This window comes from Pongo abelii, chromosome 21, assembly GCF_028885655.2.
Source record: "Pongo abelii isolate AG06213 chromosome 21, NHGRI_mPonAbe1-v2.0_pri, whole genome shotgun sequence".
NCBI classification, from domain to species: domain Eukaryota; kingdom Metazoa; phylum Chordata; class Mammalia; order Primates; family Hominidae; genus Pongo; species Pongo abelii.
In genome coordinates, this window is record NC_072006.2 from 68,359,595 (window position 1) to 68,387,436 (window position 27,842).

General features: G+C 50.4%; 1 protein-coding gene and 1 non-coding gene across 3 annotated transcripts in view; both read left to right on the forward strand.

The window, feature by feature from the left end:
* Nucleotides 1-831: 831 nt before the first annotated feature.
* DNAJC5 (DnaJ heat shock protein family (Hsp40) member C5) overlaps nt 832-27,842 on the forward strand; it is a 43,059-nt gene continuing 16,048 nt past the window's right edge. The window contains exon 1 of one of the 2 annotated variants that reach the window (XM_054541954.2): nt 832-1,111. The gene's annotated coding sequence lies outside the window, so the exon portion shown is untranslated. The remainder of the gene's footprint in view (nt 1,112-27,842) is intronic. The other variant, XR_008517067.2, reaches the window with a different exon arrangement.
* LOC112130423 (U1 spliceosomal RNA) lies at nt 15,998-16,162 on the forward strand. Its single transcript, XR_002912693.2, has one exon. It is a non-coding gene; the product is annotated as a U1 spliceosomal RNA (small nuclear RNA).

The following is a 27,842-nucleotide window of genomic DNA, read 5'->3' on the forward strand; positions in this document are numbered from 1 at the left end:
CGGCATTATGGCAGTGAGTTATGAGGGCAGAGGAATGAGGCCAGAGCGTGTTGAGAGAGAATTTGGGTTTCACGCAGTGTGTCACGGGAAGTCTTGGATGCCACTGGGTTTGTTTTAAAAAGATGACCGCACTAAACTCAGGTAAACGGGCAAGGGTGGAAGCGAGGAGGCAGGAGCACCGGCCGCAGAGGTCTGGGAGCTTCTAGGATGGGAAGTGGCCCAGGCAGCCTACGCGAGGCAGGCCGTCAGTGAGTGGCGGAGCGCCTGCAGTTACAGGGACAGGGAAGGGTGGCCGACGGGATGGGCAAGGGCAGAGGGAGGTGGAGTGGACGTTCGTCGTCCTGCCTCTCCACGCTGCTGTTTGGAGATGATTCCGGGAGGGTGGGAGGGCGCTGGCGACGGCATTTCAGTGGTTGGACAGGAAGGAAGGAAGTCCCATCTCGGCGCTCCAGGGGTGAGCAAATGTCAGTCCCAGGACGGTGGCTCTGGGTGGGGGCGGGGGCGACGGTCCGCAGCCATCTCCTACCAGCTCCCTGTTCAATTCTTTGATGAGAATGATTACGTTTTCTCAGCCTTACTTAAAGCGCTGAGTAAACTCACCTGCAAGACCAGCAAGCCCTGCGCTTCTCTTTCTGCGCGGTTCCCCGCAGCACATGGCGTGTCCACCGGGGACCCACCTGCGGCCACCTGAAGACTGGGAGGGCTGGCTCCGCCCCCGCGCGTAGTCCCCGCCCACTCGTGGGCGGAGCCTCCACCGGGAGCCTAGGCCCGGGCTGTCACTCGGGACTCCGCCCCTTCATGGGCGGAGCCTCCGCTCGGCTCTCTGAGCGCATGCGCAGCCTGTCCCACCCGCGGCTCCGACCCGCCGGAGCCCACGTCCTTCCGGGAGCGCGCGCGCCGGTGCGGGTGCGTGCGTGAGCGTGCTCGTCTCCGCTGCCGCTGCCGCTGCCGCTGCCGGTGCTGCACCCGCGCCCTCTGCCGCCGCCGCTGCCGCCGCCGCCGCCGCTCGGGGTCTCCACGCTGAGGAGTGCGTCGGCCGCTGCCCAGCAGCGCCGCGGATCGGGGAGCGGAGCCGCGGAGCCGGCGGGAGGGCGGGCGGGCGGACGGGCAGGTGAGCTCGCTGCGGGCCGGGCGGGCGGGTCGGCCCCGCGTCAGGCCCGGGCAGGCGGGCGCGGGTGGGGGCGGGGGCGGCACTCCAGAGCCGGAAATGGCGGCGACCCCCAGGCCGGGGCTGCGCGGCCGCTCGGGGCCCGAGCTGCTGCGACGCCGCGGCCTGGGCCGGGGCGGGGGCGCGGGAAGGTCGGCGCCGGAGTCTGCGGGAACCGGGCCGGGCCGGGCCGGGGGTCTGAGCACCGCGGTGGGGGCTGGGGCGGCGCTCTCCGCGGGTCTCTCCGGGCCCGGACGCACCCTCCGCTCTCCCAGGTCCCCGCGGCCGCCCCCAACCCCCCGGGGTCTCCTTTCCTGGGGGAGGACTGGAGAAGCTGGGCCATCGCTGGTTTTAGGGAGGCAGATAATTTAGTCCCTGGGTCGTTGTGTTTATAGCTCGAGGAATTGAAAATTGTTCTTTAACGCATCGTAAATTAATCTTTCCGACGTTGTAAATTCCAAAAAGCATTTGGTTTGTTAGAAAAAACCTGTTTTATCCGCTTTATAAAAACATTTGAAGCCATGCTTTATATTGAACTCTTAAGGAGAGTATTAGGAACTCATCCGTTCAGGTTCTAACTTGTTGGTGTTAAGTGTCTGGATTAAAGACTTTCTTTTTCGTGTGCCGAAGCCATGATTTCTCAAATTCATTCAGTTGTGTCATACAGGAAAAGGAAGCAAAAATTTCAGCTTTATTTTTGTTTTCCGGCTTAGGTTTGGTTGGGAAGATTTGATGGTGGTTAGACACTTCTGCCCTTATTTGCCTGTTTAGAAAAACCTATTCTCATGACAAAAACAGTTATATTGCTCCATCTATTGTCATGGTTACCTGAAGGCAAAAGTTTACTCAAAGCTTCTGAGATTTTATGTTCGTTTATTTGCTTCTCTTTTTAAAAAATGTCAGCTGAGTTTCAGGAATGAGTAAACTGTCAAACGAGATGAAATTAGAAGCCTGAATCTAAGGGCTCTGGGAAGTTTCGGTTGAGTTCATGGTTCCCCTTTCACTTGTGTCGGTGCTGTAGGACTCGGGGTGGCTCCAGCTGGCGTCTGGCCCAGCAGAGAACTGTAGGGGCCCGCTCTGTTTGCTGGCTGTGTGGACTGTGATGGACACCCCTGGCGAGGGTGTTAATGAGCCTGCAGCATCTGAGTCCACCCACCCTCAGACTGGCCCCTGACTCATTCTGCACCTGCCATACCAGCCTCCTTGCTAGTTCTGAACAGACCCACATGCTCTGTCCTTGGATCTTCCTGGAATTCTTGGTTCCTTAACCCCCTAGCCTGGCGACTGCCTGCCTGCCTTGCCACCCAATTCCCTTCCTCGCTTAATTTTCCCACAGCGCTGAATCCTTCTAGTGTCCTGCTTAATGCATTTATCATACTTAATATTTTACTGTGAGTTAGTAAGGTCCATGGAGAGAATGTTTTGTGAAAAAAACAGTTGCTGGCACATGATCTGGGCCCAGTAAATATTTGTTCAGTGAATGAACGTGAGGAGCTTAGCAGCAGCTGTGCGTGGTGCTGGCCTTGTCACCCGGAAGTCCTTGTGGGTGAGGACTGAGCACGTAGAGGTAAGGATTCCTGGAGTGTTGGCCCTCAGGACAGAGAGCCACCAGCTCTCACCTGCCCACTGGGGAAAGACAGCCAGGTAAGGGGTGGCTTGGAAGCGTGCATGGGACCCTTGTAAATCTTTTCGCAACTTTGAATCTATAATTATTTTGAAGTTAAAACGTTTCTAAAAAGTCAGATCTGTTGGGGCGCAGTGGCTCATGCCTGTAATCTCAGCACTTTAGGAGGCTGAGGCAGACGGATCACTTGGAGTCAGGAGTTCGAGACTAGCCTGGCCAACATGGTGAAACCCCATCTCTACTAAAAATACAAAATTAGCTGGGTGTGGTGGCGTGTGCCTGTAATCCCAGCTACTTGGGAGGCTGAGGCAGGAGAATCACTTGAACCCAGGAGGCGGAGGTTGCAGTGAGCCGAGATCGCGCCACTGCACTCCAGCCTGGGCAAAAAGAGCAAAACTCCATCTTAAAAAAAAAAAAAAAAAAAAAAATTAGCTGGTTGTGGTGGTGGGCGTCCATAATCCCAGCTACTCAGGAGGCTGAGGCAGGAGAATCCCTTGAACCTGGGAGGTGGAGGTTGCAGTGAGCCAAGGTCACGCCACACTGCACTCCAGCCTGGGTGGTAGAGCAAGACTCAGTCTCAAATAAATAAATATAAATAAAAAGTCAGATCTGCCCGTGGTAATAATGCTTTTAGAAATTTTGTCTTTGATTACTAGGAAAAACCCTGCATGCTAGTCCTTATAGTCTGTGGTGACATTTGATAATTAAGTAGAGTGAGGTGGAATGACCTCCCTGGCTCTTAATTCAGGAGAACTGCCTGAGAGGGACTGTGGCTGATCCCCTCAGCACGAGGCCCTTCAGCTGTGGTGCTGTGACAGAGCCACAGAGGCTGCTTGGTGACTTGCAGACTCTGGAGTCCTCTCCACAGCCTCCACCTCATGCCTACATTAACTCAGAGCGAGTGGGCTTCAGGGCTTTCCTGCATCCCCGAAGATGGTTGTGTTATCGTGGTTCAGAGATTGAACAGATGCACGTTTCTCAGGCATTTTTCCTCAGTTCCCCTTGCTTGGAGGGTGGATACCACTGAGCCCGGTTGTACAGCTGCCTCTGTGACCAGCACCTTTGCCCAAGGTCTCCCCGTTAATAATCGTCAGAGCTGGAACTTGAACTCAAGTCTTCTCTAGACCAGGTTTCTTCTAAGTATTTGGCGTCACCAGGTAGAGCCCTGTACAAGGTGCTGGTTGTTTTATCCTTAGAGCCCAGATGTGAGGTGCTCACGTGTATGCCTGGGGTTAGCAGTGTGGTGTTTGTTGAATGAATGACTAAAATGCAGCCTGGGGTTAGCAGTGTGGTGTTTGTTGAATGAATGACTAAAATGCAGCCTGGGGTTAGCAGTGTGGTGTTTGTTGAATGAGTGACTAAAATGCAGCGGGGTGGGGAGTCATGATAAGGTAGCATTTTATCCAGGGTGGAGTTTGCTCCTGAAATCAGGCAGTAAGGTGAATGTGATACCCAGTTAGGAGTATGTCATGCCGCAGGTAAACTATTATCAGCAAATGAAAGCAGTTTTTCTCCAGTAAGGAAACAGACCCCTGGGTCCTCGGGCTGGATTAGAAGAAGCCATTTGTAGAGAAATGGAACATGATGACTAGTCCTGCACAAGAGGTAGAGAAGAGACCCTTAACACTCCAATTATCTCCAAGTGGGCAGTTAAAATGAGTGCTTCTAGGCCGGGCGCGGTGGCTCACACCAGTAATCCCAGCACTTTGGGAGGCCGAGGCAGGCAGATCTTGAGATCGAGAGATTGAGACCATCCTGGCTAACATGGTGAAACCCCTGTCTCTACTAAAAATACAAAAAGTAGCTGGATGTGGTGGCGGGCACCTGTAATCCCAGCTACTTGGGAGGCTGAGGCAGGAGAATTGCTTGAACCCGGGAGGCAGAGGTTGCAGTGAGCTGAGATAGCACCACTGCACCCCAGCCTGGCCGACAGAGCGAGACTCCCTCTCACAACAAACAAACTGTAGTGCTTCTAAAATGAGACTCATTGTGATGTTCTGATTAGAACATTCTCATGCCACAAAGTCCTGAGATGTGTCCAGGGAACACCATCTTCTGTCAGACACACCTTCTGCCCCGCCATAGGCCTTCGCACTGTGGCAGCAGAGTCTGTGCTGGGCCTTCCTTCGTGAAAGAGGACAAGACCAGGGCTCATGTGACTGGGGCTGCTGTGACTCTGAGCCTCTGCGTTCTGTCAAATGAGGGTAGTGGTGTTTCCCTGCGTCCTGCTGGGAGAAAAAAGGAGGCAGTAAATGAAAGGTGTCTCATCACCTGCTTCCTAAATAGAAGTGACAAAGAGGCTGAAAAACAGTAATAGTCTTGTTTTATGAAAATGCTACCCCTAATCTAGGAGCTGGGACTGCCATGCCAGGACCCCGCAGATAATGACATCCCTGAAGAGGATTAGCAGCTAGTCTGTTATCAGTCACAGGCAGTTCAACCCAGAAGATTTAAGGATTAGATTACCCAACAACCTTGAGTGTAGATTTTGTCTCTCATCACCCTTTGCATTAACTTTGGGTGCATGTGTGTTAATGAGGAAGTGTGTTCTGCTTTATTCTTGGTACATAACAGACATTTAATAGATACAGGTCATTAGAAATAAAAATTGTTTTAACTTGAGTTTTGCAAGCATTGATATTTCACATTGAAATTGCAGAAATTAGGACAGCATCTCATTTTCTTTTGTTTTTTGAGACGGAGTCTCGTTCTGTCACACAGGCTGGAGTGCAGTGACGTGACCTTGGCTCACTGCAACCTCTGCCTCCCGTGTTCAAGTGATTCTTCTGTGTCAGCCTCCCGAGTAGCTGGGACTACAGGCACTCACCGCCACACCCGGCTAATTTTTTGTATTTTTAGTAGAGACGGGGTTTTACCTTGTTAGCCAGGATGGTCTTGATCTCCTGACCTCGTGATCCGCCCACCTTGGCCTCCCAAAGTGCTGGGATTGCAGGTGTGAGCCACTGCGCCCGGCCTTTTTTTTTTTTTTTTTTTTTTTTTGGTGGGGGGACGGAGTCTCACTCTGTTGCCCAGGCTTGAGTACAACGGTACGGTTTCCACTCATGGCAATCTCTGCCTCCTAGGTTCAAGTGATTCTCCTGCCTCAGCCTCCTGGATAGCTGGGATTACAGGCGCCTGCCATGACGCCTGGCTAATTTTTGTATTTTTAGTAGAGATGGGGTTTTGCCATGTTGGCCAGGCTGGTCTTGAACTCCTGACCTCAGGTGATCCACCCACTTTGGCCTCCCAAAGTGCTGGGATTACAGGCATGAGCCACTCCGCCCGGCCCCAAGTTGGTCTTGAGCTCCTGGACTCAAGTGATCGTCCAACCAGCATCTCATTTTCTAAAGAAAGAAGTACTTAGACCAGGTTTGGGACATGTCTCTGAAAATTCTGGGCTGGTGCAGTGGCTCATGCCTGTAATCCCAGCACTTAGAGAGGCCGAGGCAGGTGGATTGCTAGAGTCCAGAAGTGAAGACCAGCCTGGGCAACATGGCAAAACCCCATCTGTACTAAAAATAGAAACAATTAGCCGGGCATGGTGACGTGCAGCTGTAGTCCCAGCTACTCGGAGGCTGAGGTGGTAAGATCACCTGAGCCTGGGAGGTTGAGGCTGCAGCAAGCCATGATTGCACCACTGCACTCCAGTCTGGGTGACAGAGCAAGACACTGTCTCAAAAAAAAAAAAAGGAAGTTGTGTCTTGATCAATAATTTCCTCCTCAGGACAGACCTGCATATGCCAGAATTTAACTTTGTTGCAACATCATTCTACATTTTACATGAATGGTTTCAAAAAACTTACTTCTATGGCAGAGAACTTTGTCATTTATTCTTGACATATTAAACCTGAGTGATATTTTTAAATTTTTGTGATGTGTTGTGAGTGCTTAGTGAAGATTCCTTGAATATGGATATGAATGAACCTTATTTTTCATGGGTTTATAATTGTATTGTCCCTATAAGTATTCTACATTGAACATGTATCACCAGCAGAAATGATCATTTACGAGGTGAAGTGTCCAGAGCTATGTAGTGTCTGCATTTCTGTGTCCAGGGATTCTTTGTTTGAGACGGAGTCTCGCTCTGTCATCCAGGCTGGAGTGCAGTGGCACGATCGTGGCTCACTGCAGCTTCCACCTCCTGGATTCAAGTGATTCTTCTGCCTCAGCCTCCTGAGTAACTGGAATTACAGGAGTGTGCCACCTTGCCCAGCTAATTTTTGTATTTTCAGTAGAGATGTGGTTTCACCATGTTGCCCAGGCTGGTCTCAAACTCCTGAACTCAAGTAATCAGCCCACCTTGGCCTCCCAAGGTGCTGGGTTTACAGGCGTGAGCCGCTGTGCTCAGTCTGCGTTCTGAGGCATTCTGTGCCTGTTACGAAATCATGATGCTGGCAGGTCGGAAGATGGAATCGACTTCCCAGCCCCATCGGCTGTGCCCTGCCCTCCTTGCTGTCTCTAGAGTGCGGCTGACTTCCAGGAGAGCTCTCCCTGCCCTGTGCCTCTACTTTTTCACCAGGTAGAGTGGAAGTGTGTTCTAGTGAAACCGCAGAACGAAAATATCCCGTCTTACTCTTGACCCTTGAAGAAGCAGGAGCTGAATTCAGGTGCTAGAGGCCACGTCCGCATGCTCCACATCAGTCTCAGAGTGGAGGCGAGCCCAGGCCAGAGGCCTCTACCTCGGACGAGGCTGCAGGTGCCTGGCAGGAGGAGTGACTGCAGCTCAGCAGAGGGAGTGTGTGGAGTGTGCGGCCCTGCCTGGCTTTTATTTTGCTATTCCTGTTATTGGGAGGGATTAGCAGCAGAACAAATGTTTGGATTTTTGCTGGGCAGTCCCATCGGATTTTTCTTTATTAAATAGGATTGTGTTTTATTGTAAGAAGATTTCCCTGAGACAAGTAACGAAGGAATTCTGGGTCCAAGAGTACAGACTGTAATTTCTGTCATCTCTTGCCAAGTTCATAGCCCTCAGGTAGTGTCTGTCTGTCTTTCCCCTTTGCTTGCAGGGCATTTTAACACAGTATATTGGTGTTCTTTTAGCTACTGCAATAGGGCTTGCTGTGAAAATCTGAGATTTTAAATTTTTGCCAATTGCAATAAATTTTGTTAGTTCTTTCTTGATGTGTTCTTTAAAATAATAATTCTTTTCTTTTTGGGTGGGGGACAGAGTCTTGTGCGGTTGCCCAGGCTGGAGTGCAGTGGTGCGATCTTGGCTCACTGCAACCTCCGCCTCCCGGGTTCACGCCATTCTCCTGCCTCAGCCTCCTGAGTAGCTGGGACTACAGGTGCCCGCCACCACGCCCAGCTAATTTTTTGTATTTTTAGTAGAGATGGGGTTTCACCATGTTAGCCAGGATGGTCTCGATCTCCTGACCTTGTGATCCGCCCACCTCGGCCTCCGAAAGTGCTGGGATTACAGGCGTGAGCCACCGGGCCCGGCCTAAAACAAGAAATTTCTTATGAGCCCAGTGTGGTGGCATGCATCAGTAGTCTCAGCTGCTTGGGAGGCAAAGACTGGAGGATTGTTTGAGTCCATGCTGGGCAACATAGCAAGGCCCTCTCTCTTAAAAAATAATAAATTTCTTGTTATAAATGGACTTTAAAAAAATGCACAAAACCAGTCAACATCTGTTTTTTAAGTTAACGGAGAAAGAAGTTATATTCACATAAAGGCTTTACCTGGGCTGTATTCATCTCTTTTTTTTTTTTTTTTTTGTTTTTTTGAGATGGAGTCTCACTCTGTCCCCCAGGCTGGAGTGCATGCAGTGGCACCATCTCGGCTCACTGCAAGCTCCGCCTCCCGGGTTAACACCATTCTCCTGCCTCAGCCTCCCAAGTAGCTGGGACTACAGGCACCCGCCACCACGCCCAGCTAGTCTTTTGTATTTTTAGTAGAGATGGGGTTTCACCATGTTATCCAGGTTGGTCTCGATCTCCTGACCTCGTGATCTGCCCACCTAGGCCTCCCAAAGTGCTGGGATTACAGGCGTGAGCCACCCCTCCCGGCCTCATTTTTTTTTTTTTTTTGAGACGGAGTTTCACTCTTGTTTCCCAGGCTGGTGGAGTGCAACGGTGTGATCTTGGCTCACCGCAACCTCTGCCTTCTAGGTTCAAGTGATTCTCCTGCCTCAGCCTCCTGAGTAGCTGGGATTACAGGCGTGTGCCACTGCACCCAGCTAATTTTGTATTTTTAGTAGAGATGGGGTTTCTCCATGTTGGTCAGGCTGGTCTCGACCTCCCAACCTCAGGTGATCCACTCACCTCGGCTTCCCAAAGTGCTGGGATTACAGGCGTGAGCCACTGTGCCTGGCCTCATCTTGTTTTTTTTTTTTTTTTTTTTTTTCCTTTTTTTTTTTTGAGACAGAGTCTTGCTCTGTCGCCCAGGCTGGAGTGCAGTGGCTCAGTCTCGGCTCACTGAAAGCTCTGCCGCTCGGGTTCACGCCATTCTCCTGCCTCAGCCTCCCAAGTAGCTGGGACTACAGGCGCCTGCTGCCACGCCCAGCTAATTTTTTTTTGTATTTTTAGTAGAGACAGGATTTCACCGTGTTAGCCAGGATGGTCTCGATCTCCTGACCTCGTGATCCGCCTGCCTCGGCCTCCCAAAGTGCTGGGATTACAGGCGTGAGCCACCGCGCCCAGCCACATCTTGTTTTTTTTACAACAGGGTCTCACTCTGTCTCTCACCCAGGTTAGAGAGGAGTGACGCAGTCTTAGCTCACTGCATTCTCCCAGGCCCAAGCAATCCTCCTATCTCAGCCTCCCAAGTAGCTGGGACTTTAGGTATGTGTTACCACAGTTGACTAATGTTTTAATTTTTGTGGAGATGGGGCCTCAACATGTTGCCCGGGTTGGCCTTCCTGGGCTCAATCCTCCTGCCTCAGGCTCCCAAGGTGGTGCATGCCTACAGTCTCAGTAGATTAGAATCACCCTAACCCTCAGTAACTGAGATTGTAGGCACGCACCACCTCACTGACTCACCTCAAACTCTCTTTTTTGAGTTGGAGTCTCTGTCGCCAGACTGGAGAGCAGTGGCACGATCTTGGCACGCTGCAACCTCCACCTCCTGGGTTCAAGCGATTCTCCTGCCTCAGCCTCCGTAGCAGCTGGGACTACAGGCCTGCGCCACTACGCCCGGCTGATTTTTGTATTTTTAGTAGAGACGGGGTTTACACCATGTTGGCCGGGATAGTCTCGATCTCCTGACCTCGTGGTCTGTGCACCTTGGCCTCCCACAGTGCTGGGATTACAGGCATGAGCCACTGCGCCCGGCCTATCTCAAACTTTTAATAAGGCTCTTCACATAGAAATTTTTTAAAAATTAAAAGCATTTTTGGCCAGGCTTAGTGGCTTAAGCCTATAATCCCAGTGCTGTGGGAGGCCAGGGCAAGCAGATTACATGAGGCCAGGAGTTCGAGACTAGCCTGGCCAACATGGCGAAACCCTGTCTCTACTAAAAATACAAAAATTTGGGCAGGTGCAGTGGCTGACACCTGTAATCCCAACACTTTGGGAGGCTGAGGCGGATAGATCTCTTGAGTTCAGGAATTTGAGACCAGCCTGGGTAACATGAGGAAACCCCATCTCTGCAGAAAATACAAAAGTTAGCTGGGCGTGTTGGTGCATGCCTGTGGTCCCAGCTACTCGAGAGGCTGAGGGGCTGAGGTGAGAGGATCCCTGGAGCCTGGCAAGCGGAGATTGCAGTGGGGGATGAAAAAGAATACCCCATGTCCAAATAGCAAAACACTCTGAAATGAGGCAAACCGTGGTTGAACAGGTGTTCTGGGACAAGGTTGCCGAATATGCATTAGCCGTAATCCCCAGGACAGCCATGCACGGTGGGTCTTAAACAGATTTTTAGATTCTCGAGTATAAAGGTATAATATTGAAGAATAAGCACAAATAATGTCATCATACATGTTAGAGTGACAACACAGGATTTACAAAATTACTCTTTTTTCCCCAAAATTACCTCTTACGATGTGGTTTCTGTTGGTGCTGTTTTCTCTTGCATCATCCCGCCAGGTTGGGTAACCCTAACCGATTGTCACCAACAGACCAACAGACAGACTCACAGCATCCTTCTCCCTGGTGTGAGCACTGCTTAATTCACATTTATGAAAATACTTTAAGACAAGGGCACTGTAACTCACATAGAATCTGAAGTGGTCTTGAATAGGGAGCTGGTCCAGCTGCCTCTTAGTGTGTCTGACCTCCAGGTGGGCGGATTGAGATGCATGCAGGTGTTCATGGTATAGGTATCCTTGTAAACCTGCTCTAGTTGAGGATGAATAGGCAAAATTGTACTAATGCTGTTCCTACACTGGTCTTTGCCCTGAACTAACTCCAGAACAGCTGGCTGGCTGGCTGACTGACAGCTACCTCCCCCTAAAGCCTTAAACAGGCTTCTCTTATATTTTTAAAAGGTAGAGGACAATAAGGCAGATTAATAAACTATGGGTTTGTTTTTTTTTTTCTTGAGACGAAGTCTCGCTGTTGTCCCTCAGGCTGGAGTGCAATGGCGTGATCTTGGCTCACTGCAACCTCCGCCTCTCGGGTTCAAGCGATTCTCCTGCCTCAGCCTCCAGAGTAGCTGGGATTACAGGTGCCTGCCACCACGCCTGGCTAATTTTTGTATTTTTAGTAGAGACGGGGTTTCACCATGTTGGCCAGGCTGGTCTCGAACTCCTGACCTCAGGTGATCCGCCCGCCTCGGCCTCCCAAAGTGTCAGGATTATAGGGTGAGCCACCGTGCCTGGCCTTTTTTTTTTTTCTTGTCTTTTTTTGTGTATGTGATGGGGTCTCTCTCTTGTTGTCCAGGCTGGAGTGCCATGGCACAATCTCGGCTCAGTGCAACCTCTGCTTCCTGGATTCAAGTGACTCTCCTGCCTCAGCCTCCTGAGTAGCTGGAACTACAGGTGTGTACCACCATGTCCAGCTAATTTTTGTATTTTTAGTAGAGATGGGGTTTCACCATGTTGGCCAGGCCGATCTCGACCTCCTGACCTCAAGTGATTCACCCGCCTCAGCCTCCCAAAGTACTGGGATTACAGGTGTGAGCCACCACACCTGGGGCTGGATTTTTTTGTTTTAAGAGACAGGGTCTCACACTCTTGCCCAGGCTAGTTTACAGTGGTGCAGTCACTGCAGCCTTCAACTCTGGGCTCAAGTGATCCTCCCACCTCAGATTATAGGTGTGAGCCACCACACATGACCACACATGGCAGATTTTTTTTTTTTTTTTTTCCACGGAGTCTGGCTCCTGTCGCCCAGGCTAGAGTGCAATGACGTGATCTCAGCTCTCTCTGCAACCTCCACCTCCTGGGTTCAAGCAATTCTGCCTCAACCTCCTTAGTAGCTGGGATTATAGGGGTGTGCCACCGCGCCCAGCTAATTTTTTTTTTTTCTTGAGACGAAGTCTTGCTCTGTCACCCAGACTGGAGTGCAATGGCGCGATCTTGGCTCACTGCAACCTCCGCCTCCTGGGTTCGAGCGATTCTCCTGTCTCAGCCTCCCGAGTAGCTGGGATTACAGGCACGTGCCACCTCACCTGGCTAATTTTTATATTTTTAGTAGAGACGGAGTTTCACCATGTTGGCCAGGCTGGTCTTGAACTCCCTGACCTCAGGTGATCCGCTTCAGCCTCCCAAAGTGCTGGGATTACAGACGTAAGCCACTATGCCCGGCCCAGGATTTTTTTTTTTAATTAAGGAAAATACGTTTTATATCTAAAATTCTGTGCAACAATAATTAATGTGTCTTCAAGTTGATAATTAATTAAAATATAGCCAACAAAACATGTATTAAGCTTTGTAAACTTTGTCTATATATGTACTTATTTTACTTTTATTTAAAAATATGGGGCCAGGCACGGTGGCTCACACCTGTAATCCCAGCACTTCGGGAGGCCAAGACGGGTGGATCACTTGAGGTCAGGAGTTTGAGACTAGCCTGGCCAACATGGCAAAACCCTGTCCATCTCTACTAAAAATATGAAAATTAGCCAGGTGTGGTGCAGGCACCTGTAATTCCAGCTACTCAGGAGGCTGAGGTAGGACAATTGCTTGAACCCAGGAGGCGGAGGTTGCAGTGAGCTGAGATTGCTCCAGTGCACTCCAGCCTGGGCAATAGAAAGACTCCGTCTTGGCTGGGCGCGGTGGCTCACGCTTGTAATCCCAGCACTTTGGGAGGCCGAGGCGGGCGGATCACGAGGTCAGGAGATCGAGACCATGGTGAAACCCCATCTCTACTAAAAATAAAAAAAATTAGCCGGGCGTGGTGGTGGGCGCATGTAATCCCAGCTACTTGGAGAGGCTGAGGCAGGAGAATGGCGTGAACCCGGGAGGCGGAGCTTGCAGTGAGCTGAGATCGCGCCCCTGCACTCCAGCACTCCAGCCTGGGTGGCAGAGCGAGACTCCGTCTCAAAAAAAAAAAAAAAAGAGTCTCCGTCTTAATAAATAAGTTAGTAGCCGGGTGCAGTGGCTCACACCTGTAATCCCAGCACTTTGGGAGGCCGAGACGGGCAGATCACGAGGTCAGGAGATCGAGACCATCCTGGCTAACACGATGAAACCCCGTCTCTACTAAAAATACAAAAAAAGCCGGGTGTGATGGTGGGCACCTGTCGTCCCAGCTACTTGGGAGGCTGAGGCAGGAGAATGGCGTGAACCCGGGAGGCGGAGCTTGCAGCGAGCTGAGATCGCGCCACTGCACTCCAGCCTGGGCAAGTGATTGAGACTCCATCTCAAAAAAAAAAAAAATTAATTAATTAATAAAAATATGACAGTGGCCTGGGTGCCGTTGCTCACACCTGTAATCCCAGCACATTGGGAGTCTAAGGTGGGAGGATCACTTGAGCTCAGGAGTTTGCCTAGCCTGGGGCAACTTAGGGAGACCCTGCCTCTACAAAAAATAAAAAATTATCCAGGTGTGGTGGTTGCACACCTGTAGTCCCAACTACTTCGGTGGCTGAGGTGGGAGGATTGCAGGAGTCCAGGAGGTCAAGGCTTCCGTGAGTTGGGATTGAGCTACTGCACTCCTGCCTGGGTGATACAGTGAGACTCTGTTTCTAAAATAAAATAAATGACAGTGGTCCATATAGTACCTTATTCAGAAAAGGCTTGATGTACAAGAAAATAAGTTATTTGTGATCAGGACAGAGAAGAATTACTGCCTTTTGTGAAATGGATGCTGAGAATCAGTCACGATGGTACAGTGCTTGGGAAGCTGACTTTGATTTCAGTTACAGTCCTGCTGATCCTTAGCACAGTGACTGCAAATAGGTTACTCCACCTTCCTGAGTCTCAGTCTTCTTAGCCGAAAAGTACAGATCATCATTATAATAGCTAAAATTAACTGTGTGCCTGGCGTAGGGTCTGACCGCTTTATTCAAGCCAGCTCCCAGACATACCTTGCTGGACTGTTTAATGCCCATTCGACAAAGAGGAGATTGACATGGGGAGGTGCTGAGTAACTTGCCTGGCCACTGAGTCCCTGTCAATGGCAGCTCAGACAGGTGACCCCAGAGCTACCCTCCCACCCCCTGACCAGGCCTGTCTCACAGGCCTCTTAGGAAGGGCTCTGTTCAGTAGATGGCAGGCACGTGGTGAGTGTTTCCTAAGCTGCAGCTGCTGTGTAGGTAAAACTCACAGCAGATATCACAAGTTTTGTCAGATCATACTGTCTCAATTTTGAGGTGCATGCATGTGTTTTACCACTTAACTACCTCTGAAATTTAGGGTTTTTTTGTTTGTTCGTTTTGAGACGGAGTCTCGTTCTGTCGACAGGCTGGAGTGCAGTGGCGTGATCTCGGCTCACTGCATCCTCCGCCTCCCGGCTTCAAGTGATTCTCCTGTCTCAGCTTCCCCAGTAGCTGGGACTACAGGCATGTGCACCATCATGCCTGGCTAATTTTTGTATTTTTAGTAGAGTCGGGTTTTCACCAGGTTGGTGAGGCTAGTCTCGAACTCCTGAGCTTGTGATCCCCCCACCTTGGCCTCCCAAAGTGCTGGGATGACAGGCGTGAGCCACTGCGCCTGGCCCTGAAATTTCACGTGTTTTACGGTCGGCTTGTCAGGGTTGAATTGGTGCACCTTATACTTGATTGCATACTAGACTCACTGGCATCATTTGACTTTCGTCACAGTTGCAGAGGCACTCTGAAACCCTATGTGTGTGCTTCACCAGGGACAGCCCCACGCATGGGAGGTGGTGGCCAGCCGTCACCCCAGGGTGAATTTCTCTAAGAGCAGCCCTAGGCCAGGGGGTGAGTGGGAAAGTCAGGGCCGTTTCCATCAGTTACGTTTCAGAGCGGGCTCCCACTGGAAGTGCTGGAAATATCCGGATGCCATCTGTAGCATCTTATGAACTGTGGCGGATCCACTGTCTGTGTCTTGAGCTTCTGCTCTGCAGTCTGCTCGGTGGAGGCGTCCTGTCAGTCCACTGGACAGCGGGGCGGCTTCTGCTCTGCAGTCTGCTCGGTGGAGGCGTCCTGTCAGTCCACTGGACAGCGGGGCGGCTTCTGCTCTGCAGTCTGCTCGGTGGAGGCGTCCTGTCAGTCCACTGGACAGCGGGGTGGCTTCTGCTCTGCAGTCTGCTCGGTGGAGGCGTCCTGTCAGTCCACTGGACAGCGGGGTGGCTTCTGCTCTGCAGTCTGCTCGGTGGAGGCGTCCTGTCAGTCCACTGGACAGCGGGGCGGCTTCTGCTCTGCAGTCTGCTCGGTGGAGGCGTCCTGTCAGTCCACTGGACAGCGGGGCGGAGCCGCAGCCAGGGTGGGTGTGCCGTTTGATGGGTCATGGAACGAACAGGACAAAGGTCGCTAAGTAAATATGATAGTGCAAGTAGGATTGTGGTCATAGGTATTTTTATGAATTTATGTGTTATGTGAAGTTGAGGATTTGAATTTTGTGATTATTGTATCCAGATAAAGTTCTAGTCTGGCACAGTGCGGGCACGTGCCTGTGGTCCCAGCTGCTTGAATTGGGAGGAGAGCTTGAGCTCAGGATTTCCAGGCTATAGGGAGCTGTGGTCCCACCATTGCACCCCAGCCTGGGTGACAGAGTGAGACCCCATCTCAAAAATTAAAGAAAAGAGGCTGGGCACAGTGGCTTACACCTGTAATTCAAGCACTTTGAGAGGCTGAGGCAGGCGGATCACTTGAAGTCAGGAGTTCGAGACCAGCCTGGCCAACATGGTGAAACCCCCTCATCTCTATTAAAAATACAAAAATCATACTTACCTGGCAGGGGAGATACTGTGATTGTGAAGGTGGTTTTCCCAGGGCAAGGCTTAGCCATTGCACTCCGGATGTGCTGACCCCTGCGATTTCCCCAAATGTGGGAAACTCGACTGCATAATTTGTGGTAGTGGAGGGACTGTGTTCGCACTGTCCCCCCCGCAAAAAAAAATAAAAATACAAAAATCAGTCGGGCGTGGTGGCTCACGCCTGTCATCCCAGCACTTTGGGAAGCCGAGGTGGGTGGATCACCTGAAGTCAGGAGTTTGAGACCAGCCTGGCCAACATGGTGAAGCCCCATCTTTACTAAAAATACAAAAATTGGGAGGCCGAGGCGGGCAGATCACGAGGTCAGGAGATCGAGACCATCCTGGCTAACACAGTGAAACCCCGTCTCTACTAAAAATAAAAATAAAAATAAAAATTAGCGGGGCATGGTGGCCGGGCGCCTGTCGTCCCAGCTACTCGGGAGGTTGAGGCAGGAGAATGGCGTGAACCCCGGAGGCGGAGCTTGCAGTGAGCCGAGATCGCGCCACTGCACTGCAGCCTGGGCGACAGAGCGAGACTCTGTCTCAAAAACAACAACAACAACAAAAAATTAGCCAGGAGTGGTGACACGTGCTGTAGTCCCAGCTACTCTGGAGGCTGAGGCAGGAGAATCACTCGAGCCTGGGAGGCAGAGGCTGCAGTGAGCTGAGATTGCGCCCCTGCACTCCAGCCTGGGCGACAGAGCAAGACTCCGTCTCAAAGAAAGAAAAAAGAAAAGGAAAGAAAAGATTCTTCCCCATGAGAGTAGGTTTCTACTGAATCGATTGCTGGTTTTATGCCTTTTCTCCCATGATAGGAAGTATGTCCAGACTCATCTGGCTGGGGATCCTCAGCAGAGCCTGCGGGGGGCAGCAGAGGCCTGCCTGGGCCGGGGCGCGCACCAGACCAGAATCCTGTGGATTTAGTGTTGTGAGGGTAGAACACCAGCAACCAGACCAGCAACCGGCATGCCCTCGTGGTTACTAATGTTATGAAGAATACTTGTCTTTCATATTTGGGACTGTGTTAAGATTTTCTGGAATATTTTTGGTCATAGTAACGATTCTGCTCTAGGACCTTTCTTCTTTAGCATTGTACAGACGTGATTGATTTGAACAGCAGCGCTGCGATAACGGAAGATCACTCGTGTCTTCAGACTCGTTCTGTTCCTGGGGGTGCTTGCTTGTTCTAGGCCCCCTTTGTATGGAGAGGTTCAAACCTTGATTGAATAGTCGCTGCCCAGGTGTCATAACCTGTGGCCTCATTGGTGTCACCTGGACTTTTTGTCTGCTGTTTGCACCATCAAAAGTGATGTGCGCTGGCCGGGTGTGGTGGTTCATGCCTGTGGTCCCCACACTTTGGGAGGCGGGGGCAGGCGGATCACAAGGTCAGGAGATGGAGACTATCCTGGCTAACATGGTGAAACCCCATCTCTGCTAAAAATACAAAAATTAGCTGGGCATGGTTGCGGGTGTCTGTAGTCCCAGCTACTCGGGAGGCTGAGGCAGGAGAATGATGTGAACCTGGGAGGCGGAGCTTGCAGTGAGTGGAGATCGCGCCACTGCACTCCAGCCTGGGCAACAGAGCGAGACTCCCTCTCGAAAAAAAAAAAGTGATGTGCGCTTGGGACTGGGAGGGCGAGGCCCGAGGTACTTGGGTGCCCGGTGCCCAGGAGGAGCAGTGTTGGATAACCTGCTCTCCAAGTAATAGGGTTTTGAGAATGTTTGATTTTTTTTGTTTTTTTAATTGAGACAGAGTCTCACTCTGTCGCCCAGGCTGGAGTGCAATGGTATGATCTCGGCTCAGTGCAACCTCTGCCTCCCGGGTTCAAGCGATTCTCCTGTCTCAGCCTCCCAAGTAGCTGGGACTACAGGCGCCTGCCACCACACCCAGCTAATTTTTGTATTTTTAGTAGAGACGGGGGTTCACCATGTTGGCCAGGCTGGTCTCAATCTCCTGACCTCGTGATCCGCCTGCCTTGGCCTCCCAAAGTACTGGGATTACAGGCCTGAGCCACCGCGCCCGGCCTGTTTGATTCTTTGTATTTAAATGTATATCTAGAGTTATTTTGTTCAACTTCTGATCTGCTTTTCCTTTTGAATTAGTGTATTCTAAGCATCAGTTTACAAGAAAAAAAATCTTTATTAGGTTTCCAGACCCAAGTCAATACCGATAAAATTAATGCAGCAAACATTCACTGAATGCTATGTTAGGACCTGGGGCAGTAGATGAGTCTGTGAATTAAAAGGGCTTCAGCATGTGGGGTTTGGTTTTGTTTCTCTGTAGCTAGTCATACCTTTGGAATGGTTTTATAGTTTCAGGAAACCGTGGTTCTGGGCAGGGTAGCAGCTATGGGTTGAGGCAGTTGGATCCTTCCTCAGGTGTGGCCGCTGGTCTTGTTGCTTCTTGACATTAACTTTGTGACTCACGAGGGCAGGCGTTCGTTTTCTGTGGCACTCTGTGTGTGAGCAAGCACAGGGCTTGTTACTGTGTGAAAAGGGCTGGTTGCCTTGCCTGTCTGCTCCTCCCTGGCTCGGCCGGGCCGCCGCCATGGCTCCAGCTCAGATTCACTTCCTCTCGTACTTGGATGCTTGGTGATGGTCGTGGAAGCAGTTTTATTTTCTCTTGCTGTTCTCGTGTTGCGTTAAGCTCAGCATCACTGTTGCTTTTTATTCTTAGAATTAAGGAGGAAAGCTGAAATCTTTTGGGGATTTCTGTGTTTCCAGGGACTTTAGGAATTCTTTTTTTTTTTTTTGAGACAGGGTCTTGCTCTGTCAATCAGGCTGGAGTGCAGTGGCGCGATCTCGGCTCCCTGCAGCCTTGACCTCCTGGGCTCAAGTGATCCTCCCATTCCAACCACCTGAGTAACTGGGACCACAGGTGTGCACCATCACATCTGGCGAATTTTTGTTTTTTTTTTTTATAGAGATGGGGTTTCACCATGTTGCCCAGAATTATCAAACTTCTAGGCTCAGGCAGTCTCCCCACCTCAGCCTTCCAAAGTGTTGGGATTACAGGCATGAACTGCCATGGCTGGCTAGAAAGTCTTTACATTTGAAATTCATTTTAAGTTAGGAGGAAAGGCCGAGCACACTGGCTTATATATCTGTAATCCCATCACTTTGGGAGGCTGAGGTGGGCGGATCACTTGAGGCCAGGAGTTTGAGACCAACCTGGCCAATATAGCAAAACCTCATCTCTGCTAACAATACAAAAATTATCTGGGCATGGCGGCAGATGCCTGTGATACCAGCTACTCGGGAAGCTGAGGCAGGAGAATTGCTTGAACCCGGGAGGCGGAGGTTGCAGTGAGCTGAAAGTGCACTACTGCACTCCAGCCTGGGCGACAGAGCGGGAATCGGTCTCCAAAAAAAAAAAGAGTAAAGGCGAGGGACACCTGTGATGTGACACACAGCGTTTTTTCTGTAGCTTGCTTTGTTGACTCTTGCTTATAATTTCTTCAAGTGTATTTACAGAGTTAATCGGGTTTTTTTGGGATAGATCTATTCCAAATAAAAATCCAGAAGTACACATTCAAACTGTGGGGCTTTTACCCTTTTAACTGTGTTCCAAGTCCCTGTCCCTAGCATGCTCTGATTGTCAGCCCTTCCCTTGCCTGACCTACCTGTCTGAGTATCCTTTGGCAGTCAGGTTTTTGTTTGTTTGTTTTTGAGACGGAGTCTCGCTCTGTTGCCCAGGCTGCAGGCTGGAGTACAGTGGCGTGATCTCAGCTCACTGCAACCTCTGCCTCCCGGGTTCAAGCGATTCTTGTGCCTCAGCCTCCCGAGTAGCTGGGACTACAGGCGCCTGCCACCACACCCAGCTAATTTTTGTATTTTTTAGTTGAGACGGGGTTTCACCATGTTGGACAGGATGGTCTTGATCTCCTGACCTCGTGATCCGGCCACCTTGGCCTCCCAAAGTGCTGGGATGACAGGTTTGGCCACCGCGCCCGGCCGGCAGTCAGTTTTTACATGGTTCATCACAGATTTTAAATTAAGATTCCCCAGCAGGATAAAAGAAATGCCAGTTGTATTTTATTTTTCGTATTTGTATTTTTAGCAATTTTTTTTTTTTTGCATAGAATGAGCCAAGGGCATCTAGAGCAAAGAGGTAGTTCCCTGCCCCGTCTCCATCTCCCTGTCTGCACTGCTTCCCCTGCTCCATCTCCCCGTCTGCACCATCTCTCCCAGAGGTGTTTGCTGGTGCCTCCTTTGCAGTTGCCTGTGTTGTGTCATGCCCGTTTGCTGACAGTCCCTCCTGTGTCTTCCCCATCCCAGGGTGACTGTCGCTCTTGGTAGTTCCTCCGTGTTTCCTTTGTATCCTTAGGTGACTTGTCTTTGTCTCACTCCCCAGCAGTCTGCAGCACCTGTTGTCTCCTTCCCTCTCCTCCCCCTTCTCCTCAGACGTCATCGGTCCTTTCTAGCGTTGTTCCCCTTGCCCCAAGGTTCCTAACAGCCTTCTTTTTTTCTTTCTTTTTTTTTTTTTTTTTTTTGGGTGAGACAGAGTCTCGCTGTGTTGCCCAGGCTGGAGTGCGGTGGTGCGGTCTCAGCTCACTGCAGCCTCTGCCTCCTGGGTTCAAGTGATTCTCCTGCCTCAGTCTCCCGAGTACCTGGGACTATAGGTGTGCACTACCATACCTGGCTGATTTTTGTATTTTTATTTATTTTTTATTTATTTTTGAGACAGGGTCTCTTTGTTGCCCAAGCTGGAGTGCAGTGGCGCCATCTTGGCTCACTGCAACCTCCACCTCCCGGGTTCAAGTGATTCTCCTGCCTCAGCCTCCCAAGTAGCTTACAGTAGGGATTGCAGGCACCTACCACCACGCCCGGCTAATTTTGCATTTTTAGCACAGATAGGGTTTCACCATGTTGACCACCTGGTCTCAAACTCCTGACCTCAGGCGATCCGCCCACCTTGATCTCCCAAAGTGCTGGGATTGCAGGCGTGAGCCACCGCGCCCGGCCCTAACAGCCACCTTCTTAGCATCTGTGTATTCAGACCGTCCATTGCAGGATGTGTGATTTTGTGGCCTGGAATGGCTCTCTCTGAGCACTCTCCATCCTCCCACCCCTCAGGCAGTGTCTCTTGAGCCCACCTGCCCAGCCACTGTCTTGGGGTGACCACAGGAGGCTGGGGAGAAGAGTGAGGCAGTAGTGAGAAGCTGGGACGCTCACCGTTGGCTGAGCACCTTAGAGCAGCCCTGACGCCTGCTTCTGTCTCTTGGTGAAAGCGGCACCCAGACTTCAGTCCTTACAGCCCAGAACTCAGAACCGTGGAGGTGCCGTGACCCACAGGGTTTACCTCGTGATTGCTGTTCGGAACCGTGGAGGTGCTGTGACTCACAGGGTTTACCTTGTAATTGCTGTTAAAACCCTTCTGGGCTTCATAATGGAATGCTTATGTTGAAATATTATTTTAAGTACTATTATCTATGATGTGGTTAGAAATGCCAAAGAATTTTTACCTTTTTTTTTTTTTTTTTTTTGAGACGGAGTCTTGCTCTGTTGCCCAGGCTGGAGTGCAGTGGCGCGATCTCCGCTCACTGCAAGCTCCCCCTCCTGGGTTCACGAGATTCTCCCGCCTCAGTCTCCTGAGTAGCTCGGACTACAGGCACCTTCCACCATACCTGGCTAATTTTTTTTTTGTATTTTTTGTAGAGACGGGGTTTCACGATGTTACCCAGGATGGTCTTGATCTCCTGACCTCGTGATCCACCCGCCTCGGCCTCCCAAAGTGCTGGGATTACAGGCGTGAGCCACCGTGCCCAGCCTTTTTTTTTTTTTTTTTTTTTTTTTTGAGATGGAGTCTTGCTCTGTCGCCCAGTCTGGAGTGTGGTGGCATGATCTTGGCTCACTGCAGCTTCCACCTCCCGAGTTCAAACAATTCTTCTGCTTCAGCCTGCTGAGTAGCTGGGATTACAGGCACCTGCCACCACACCCTGCTAATTTCTGTATTTTTAGCAGAGATGGGGTTTCACTGTGTTGCCCAGGCTGGTCTCAAACTCCTGACCTCAGGTGATCTGCCCTCCTCGGCCTCCCAAAATGTTGGGATTACAGGTGTGAGCCACCACGCCCGGCCAAAATGTGTAGCTTTTGTAAAAGTTTTGGAAATGACCTCAGATAATTTCAGAGGTTTTTAAATAAAGGACGCTCAAAATGGAGCAAAATGGAGAGCCCCTGTATAGGCCTCCCGCATGGAGGTTTGCAGTAAGCCAGAGGCACCTGTGGGTCCCAGGGAGAGATGGGCTGCTCCATGGATGCTCCTGGGACCTGGGGCACTGGGCAGGCCTCAGGCAGATAGGAGCTGGTCCGAATCTCCTGCCACGCCCAGGCCAACTCCTGATGCAGCAGATTCCTGTGGGTGACAAGTGTCAGAAGATAGAATAGGACCTTAGGGTCAGGAAGGATTTCTTGAACAAAAAAGGGGGAAAACAGATTGAGAGATTCAGAAAGCTGTGATATATTCCGTGACCTCAGAGGTGACTTGGAGGAGGCTGTCGTTCAGCAATGGGCATGTAGTGAGCACTGGGGCATTTAAATGGTTCAGATGCTGAATTCGATGTTATATGTTTTTTACTACAATTGGTAAAAAAAAAAAAAAAAAAGCTTGTGCTCATCAAAACACACCATAATAAGTAAAAAAAGAACTATGAACTGGAAGATACTTGTAACATTTTTAACCAGTGAAGGGTCGGTGTCCTGGATATGTCCACTGGGCACCGCAGACAGAATGGCCTTGAAACAGGCTGGAGACGCCCACCCTCATCAGGCCAGGCAAGCATTGAGGAGCCTGGCCATACCAATCATTGTTGAGGCTGCAGGAATGGCAGGGAGCCCTAAGCTCCAGTGGCCACTGGTGCAGTCCTTGGAGAGCAGTTGGCACACCTTGTCAGGCTGAGCCTGCCCGTTCTTGGGCATCCAGAAGTTCCACTCTTAGATACACACCAGAAGAATTCTTCCTAGACTGTTTGTGCTGAAGGACCAGATTTAAGTTTTTAAAATTTCCAATGTCACAGACTGATGATATTTTTGTAAACTACAACAAAAGTGACTAGCTAGTAAAGGAAATCACAGAACATAAAATACAAACCCATGTCATTATTATTAATATTTTGAGGCAGAGTCTCGCTTTGTCACTCAGACTGGAGGGCAATGGTGCGATCTCGGCACACTGCAGCCTCGACCTCCTGGGCTCAAGTGATCCTCTTGTCTCAGCCTCCTGAGTAGCTGGGACCATAGGCACTCGCTGCCACACCCGGCTAATTTTTGTTTTTTTTGAGACAGAGTCTTGCTCTGTCACCCAGGCTGGAGTGCAGTGGCGTGACCTTGGCTCATTGCAACCTCCGCCTCCTGGGTTCAAGCGATTTTCCTGCCGCAGCCTTCCAAGTAGCTGGGATTACAGGCATGCGCCACCGTGCCTGGCTTAATTACGCCTGGCTAATTTTTGTATTTTTAGTAGAGATGGGGTTTTGCCGTGTTGATCAGGCTGGTCGCAAACTCCTGGCCTCAAGCGATCTGCATTCCTCAGCCTCCAAAAGTGCTAGGATTATGGGCATGAGCCATCACGCCTGGTTATCGGGGGAACCTGCCCCCAATATTTCAACATAGGTTCTTTCTATTTTCCATAAGTGTCGGCCGGCTGAGAAATAAAGAGAAAGAGTACAAAGAGAGGAATTTTACAGCTGGGCCTCCCGGGTGACATCATGTATCGGTAGGACCGTGATACCCACCTGAGCCACAAAACAAGCAAGTTTTATTAAGGATTTCAAAAGGGGAAGGGGTGCAAGAACAGGGAGTAGGTCACAAGATCACAGGCTTCAAAGGCAAAAAGGAGAACAAAGATCACAAGGCAAAGGGCAAAAGCGGAACTCCTGATAAGGGTCTGTGTTCAGCGGTGCACGTATTGTCTTGATAAACATGTGAAACAACAGAAAACAGGGTTCGAGAGCAGAGAACCAGTCTGACCAAAAATTTACCAGGGTGGGGTTTCCCAATCCTAGTAAACCTGAGGGTACTGCAGGAGACCAGGGCGTATTTCAGTCCTTATCTCAACCACATAAGACAGACATTCCCAGAGCGGCCTTCTGTAGACCTCCCCCCAGGAATGCATTCCTTTCCTGGAGTATTAATCCTTGCTAGGAAAAGAATTTAGTGATATCTTCCCTACTTGCACGTCGGTTTATAGGCTCTCTGCAAGAAGAAAAATATGGCTCTATTTTGCCCGACCACACAGGCAGTCAGACCTTATGGTTGTCTTCCCTTGTTCCCTGAAAATTGCGGTTATTCTGTTCTTTTTCAAGGTGTGCTGATTTTATATTGTTCAAACACGTTTTACAATCAGTTTGTACAGTTAACACAATTATAGTGGCCCTGAGGTGATGTACATCCTCAGTTTATGAAGATAACAGGATTAAGAGATTAAAGTAAGACAGGCGTAAGAAATTATGAAAGTATTATTTGGGAACTGGTAAATGTCCATGAAATCTTCACAATTTATGTTCCTCTGCTACGGCTCCAGCCGGTCCCCTCTGTTCAGGGTCCCTGACTTCCTGCAACACCAGGCTTCTATTACTTTTAAAAAATTTAATTAACTTTTTTCTTTTTTTTGAGATGAAGTCTCGCTCTGTCGCCCAGGCTGGAGTACAGTGGCGCGATCTCGGCTCACTGCAACTGCCGCCTCCTGGGTTCCAGCGATTCTCTTGCCTCAGCCTCCCAAGTAGCTGGGACTGCAGGGGCAATACAAAAAATGCAGAACTTTTGTATTTTCTGTAGAGATGGGGTTTCGCTGTGTTGTCCAGGCTGGTCTCAAACTCCTGAGCTCAAATGATATGCCCACCTTGGCCTCTCAAAGTTCTGGGATTATAGGCATGAGCCTCTGCATCCAGCCTTATTTATTTATTTATTATTTTGAGACAGAGTCTCGCTCTGTCCCCCAGGCTGGAGTGCAGTGGCGCCATCTTGGCTCACTGCAAGCTCCGCCTCCCGGGTTTACACCATTCTCCTGCCTCAGCCTCCTGAGTAGCTGGGACTACAGGTGCGCACCACCACGCCCGGCTAATTTTTTGTATTTTTAGTAGAGATGCGGTTTCACCGTGTTAGCCAGGATGGTCTCGATCTCCTGACCTCGTGATCTGCCCGCCTCGGCCTCCCAAAGTGCTGGGATTACAGACGTGAGCCACCACGCTCGGCCCAGCCTTATTTTTTTTTTGAGACGAGGTCTCGCTCTGTCGCCCAGGCTGGAGTACAGTGGCGCGATCTCGGCTCACTGCAACCTCTGCCTCCCGGATTCAAGCGGTTTTCCTGCCTCAGCCTCCTGAGTAGCTGGGACTACAGGCATGCGCCATCACACCGAGGTAATTTTTGTATTTTTTGGCAGAGACGGGGTTTCGCCATGTTGACCAGGCTGGTCTTGAACTCCTGACCTCAAGCCATCCGCCCACCTTGGCCTCCCAAAGTTCTGGGACTACTTTTTAAGCAGTTTTGATAGGTGTGTGCATAGTAGCGCTCTGTGGTTTAATTTGCATTTCCCAGGGAGTGGGGGCGCTGCCTGTCTTCTGACGCCTCAGTTACTTGTTGCTGTGACGGTCGCCCACTCTTGCTGCCAGTGTCTGTGCTGCTCACGGTAGCTGCATCAGCCTCACGCTGTCGGCCCTTCGCCACCCACCGCGCCTGCTGCTCAGGAACGTTCCGAGCAACTTGGTGATAACAGAAGCTGAGAACAGCCCAGATGTCCTTCGGTGCAAGAGTGGATGGATCAGTTGTGGTCTATTCACAGAATAGAATGTGACCACACTGGAGATGAATGAATTGTAGCTACAACCTGCAGTGTAGACGAATCTTAGGAACATAGGCGTTTCAGAAGCAGATCAAGCCAGGCACGATGCTGTGTGCCTATAGTCCCAGCTACTCAGAGCCTGAAGGTGGGAGATCACTTCAGCCTGGGAGTTTGAGGCCAGCCTGGGCAACATAGCAAGACCCTGTCTCAAAGGGAAAAAAAAAGCAGATTACAGAAAAGTAAATCCAGTGCTAGGCCGTATTTTTAAGCTCAAAAAATTAAAACTAAATAGCGTTTAGGGATAAACATGAGGTAATTTTTTAGAAGCAAGAGAATAGCATTGAATTTAAGGTATATATGGGGAAAATGAAACTTCCAAGTTATTGATAATTTTCCAGTTTTTAAATTAGAGATGGGATCATGGTGTTTATGCATCATAATTTGTATGTTCCATATATTTCTTTTTTTTGTTTGTTTTTTTGAGACGGAGTCTCGCTCTGTCACCCAGGCTGGAGTGCAGTGGCGCGATCTCGGCTCACGGCAGGCTCCACCTCTCAGGTTTACGCCATTCTCCGCCTCAGCCTCCCGAGTAGCTGGGACTACAGGCGCCCACCACCATGCCCGGCTAATGTGTTTGTATTTTTGTAGAGACAGGGTTTCACTGTGTTAGCCAGGATGGTCTTGATCTCCTGACCTTGTGACCCGCCCGCCTCGGCCTCCCAAAGTGCTGGGATTACAGGCGTGAGCCGCCGCACCCAGGCGGATATGTTCCATGTATTTCTTTCTGTATTTCACATAATACATAGTAAAATATTTAAAACAGAACAAAAATAGACTTCCTTTTAAGATGTTTTCATATCTGTTCTTACAAAGTTGGCCACAGTTTTTCCCCAACAGTAGTTTGAGTTCAGCAGCAGCTCTTTTATAAAACGTTTGCTGCACACACTGAGATTGCACCTGGAAGTACAGAAATAAGAAAACATGTACTTTATTTTATTTTCTTACCCCTGAAGATCTTTAAGTCTTCTGAGGAGCAGGGACCTGCTAGATTGCAAGCTGCTGCAGGCGGAGATTTTTGCCTGTTTGGTTTATTTGTTACCACTGAGTCCCCAGAGAACAAAGCGAGGCATGTGATTGATGCTTCGTAACTGTTGAACAAATGAATGCTGATCTATGACGGCACCGACGTGCGTCCGGGGAGAGGACGCACCTGGCTGTGTGGACATGTGCCCAGGGCCCAGGACAGCGCCACGGAAGAGGACACACCCTGCTGTGTGGCAGGAGAGGTTCTCAAGGGCAGGTTCAGGGTTCTGGGGTCTGAGCGAGAGCTCTCCAGCTAGCAGGGAGCAGGGTAGGGTGTTGAAGAGACGGCAGGTGCGTCAGGGGCTGACATGGGACTTGGCACTCTGTCTGTCCGGGAACAAGTAGTCCTGCGTTGGACTGGGAAGTGCGGTGGGTGTGGTGGGGGAAGGGGCTGGCGTCAGCAGGACTCTCATCCACCAATGTCTGGTGGGGCTGCCCACCATGCGGGGGCCTCAGGCTACAGCCAGGGCTGTGAAGGAGCCGAGGTCATTGAGTGGCTGCCCTGGCGTAGGGAGGGAGGACACAAGTCCCCGCCATTTCAGAAGCTCAGCATCCCTGCATGTGTGCGGTCTTGTCTGCTTAGGCATGTGTGCAGGCACCGGAGCTGCTGCCAGCAGAACGGACTGGGATACGCTGGATTTGTAAAATGTGACCCTTTTTGTTTGCTTTTAATTTTTAATTTTTATTTATTTATTTATTTTTGAGACTGAGTCTTACTCTGTCACCTAGGCTGGAGTGCAGTGGTGAGATCTCGGCTCACTGCAACCTTCCCCTCTAGGGTTCAAGCAATTCTCCTGCCTCAGCCTCCTGAGTAGCTGGGATTACAGGTGCGTGCCACCACACCCAGTTAATTTTGTATTTTTAGTAGAGACGGGGTTTCTCCATGTTGGTCAGGCTGGTCTTTAACTCGTGGCCTCAAGAAGCAGTCCACCTGCCTCAGCCTCCCAAAGCCT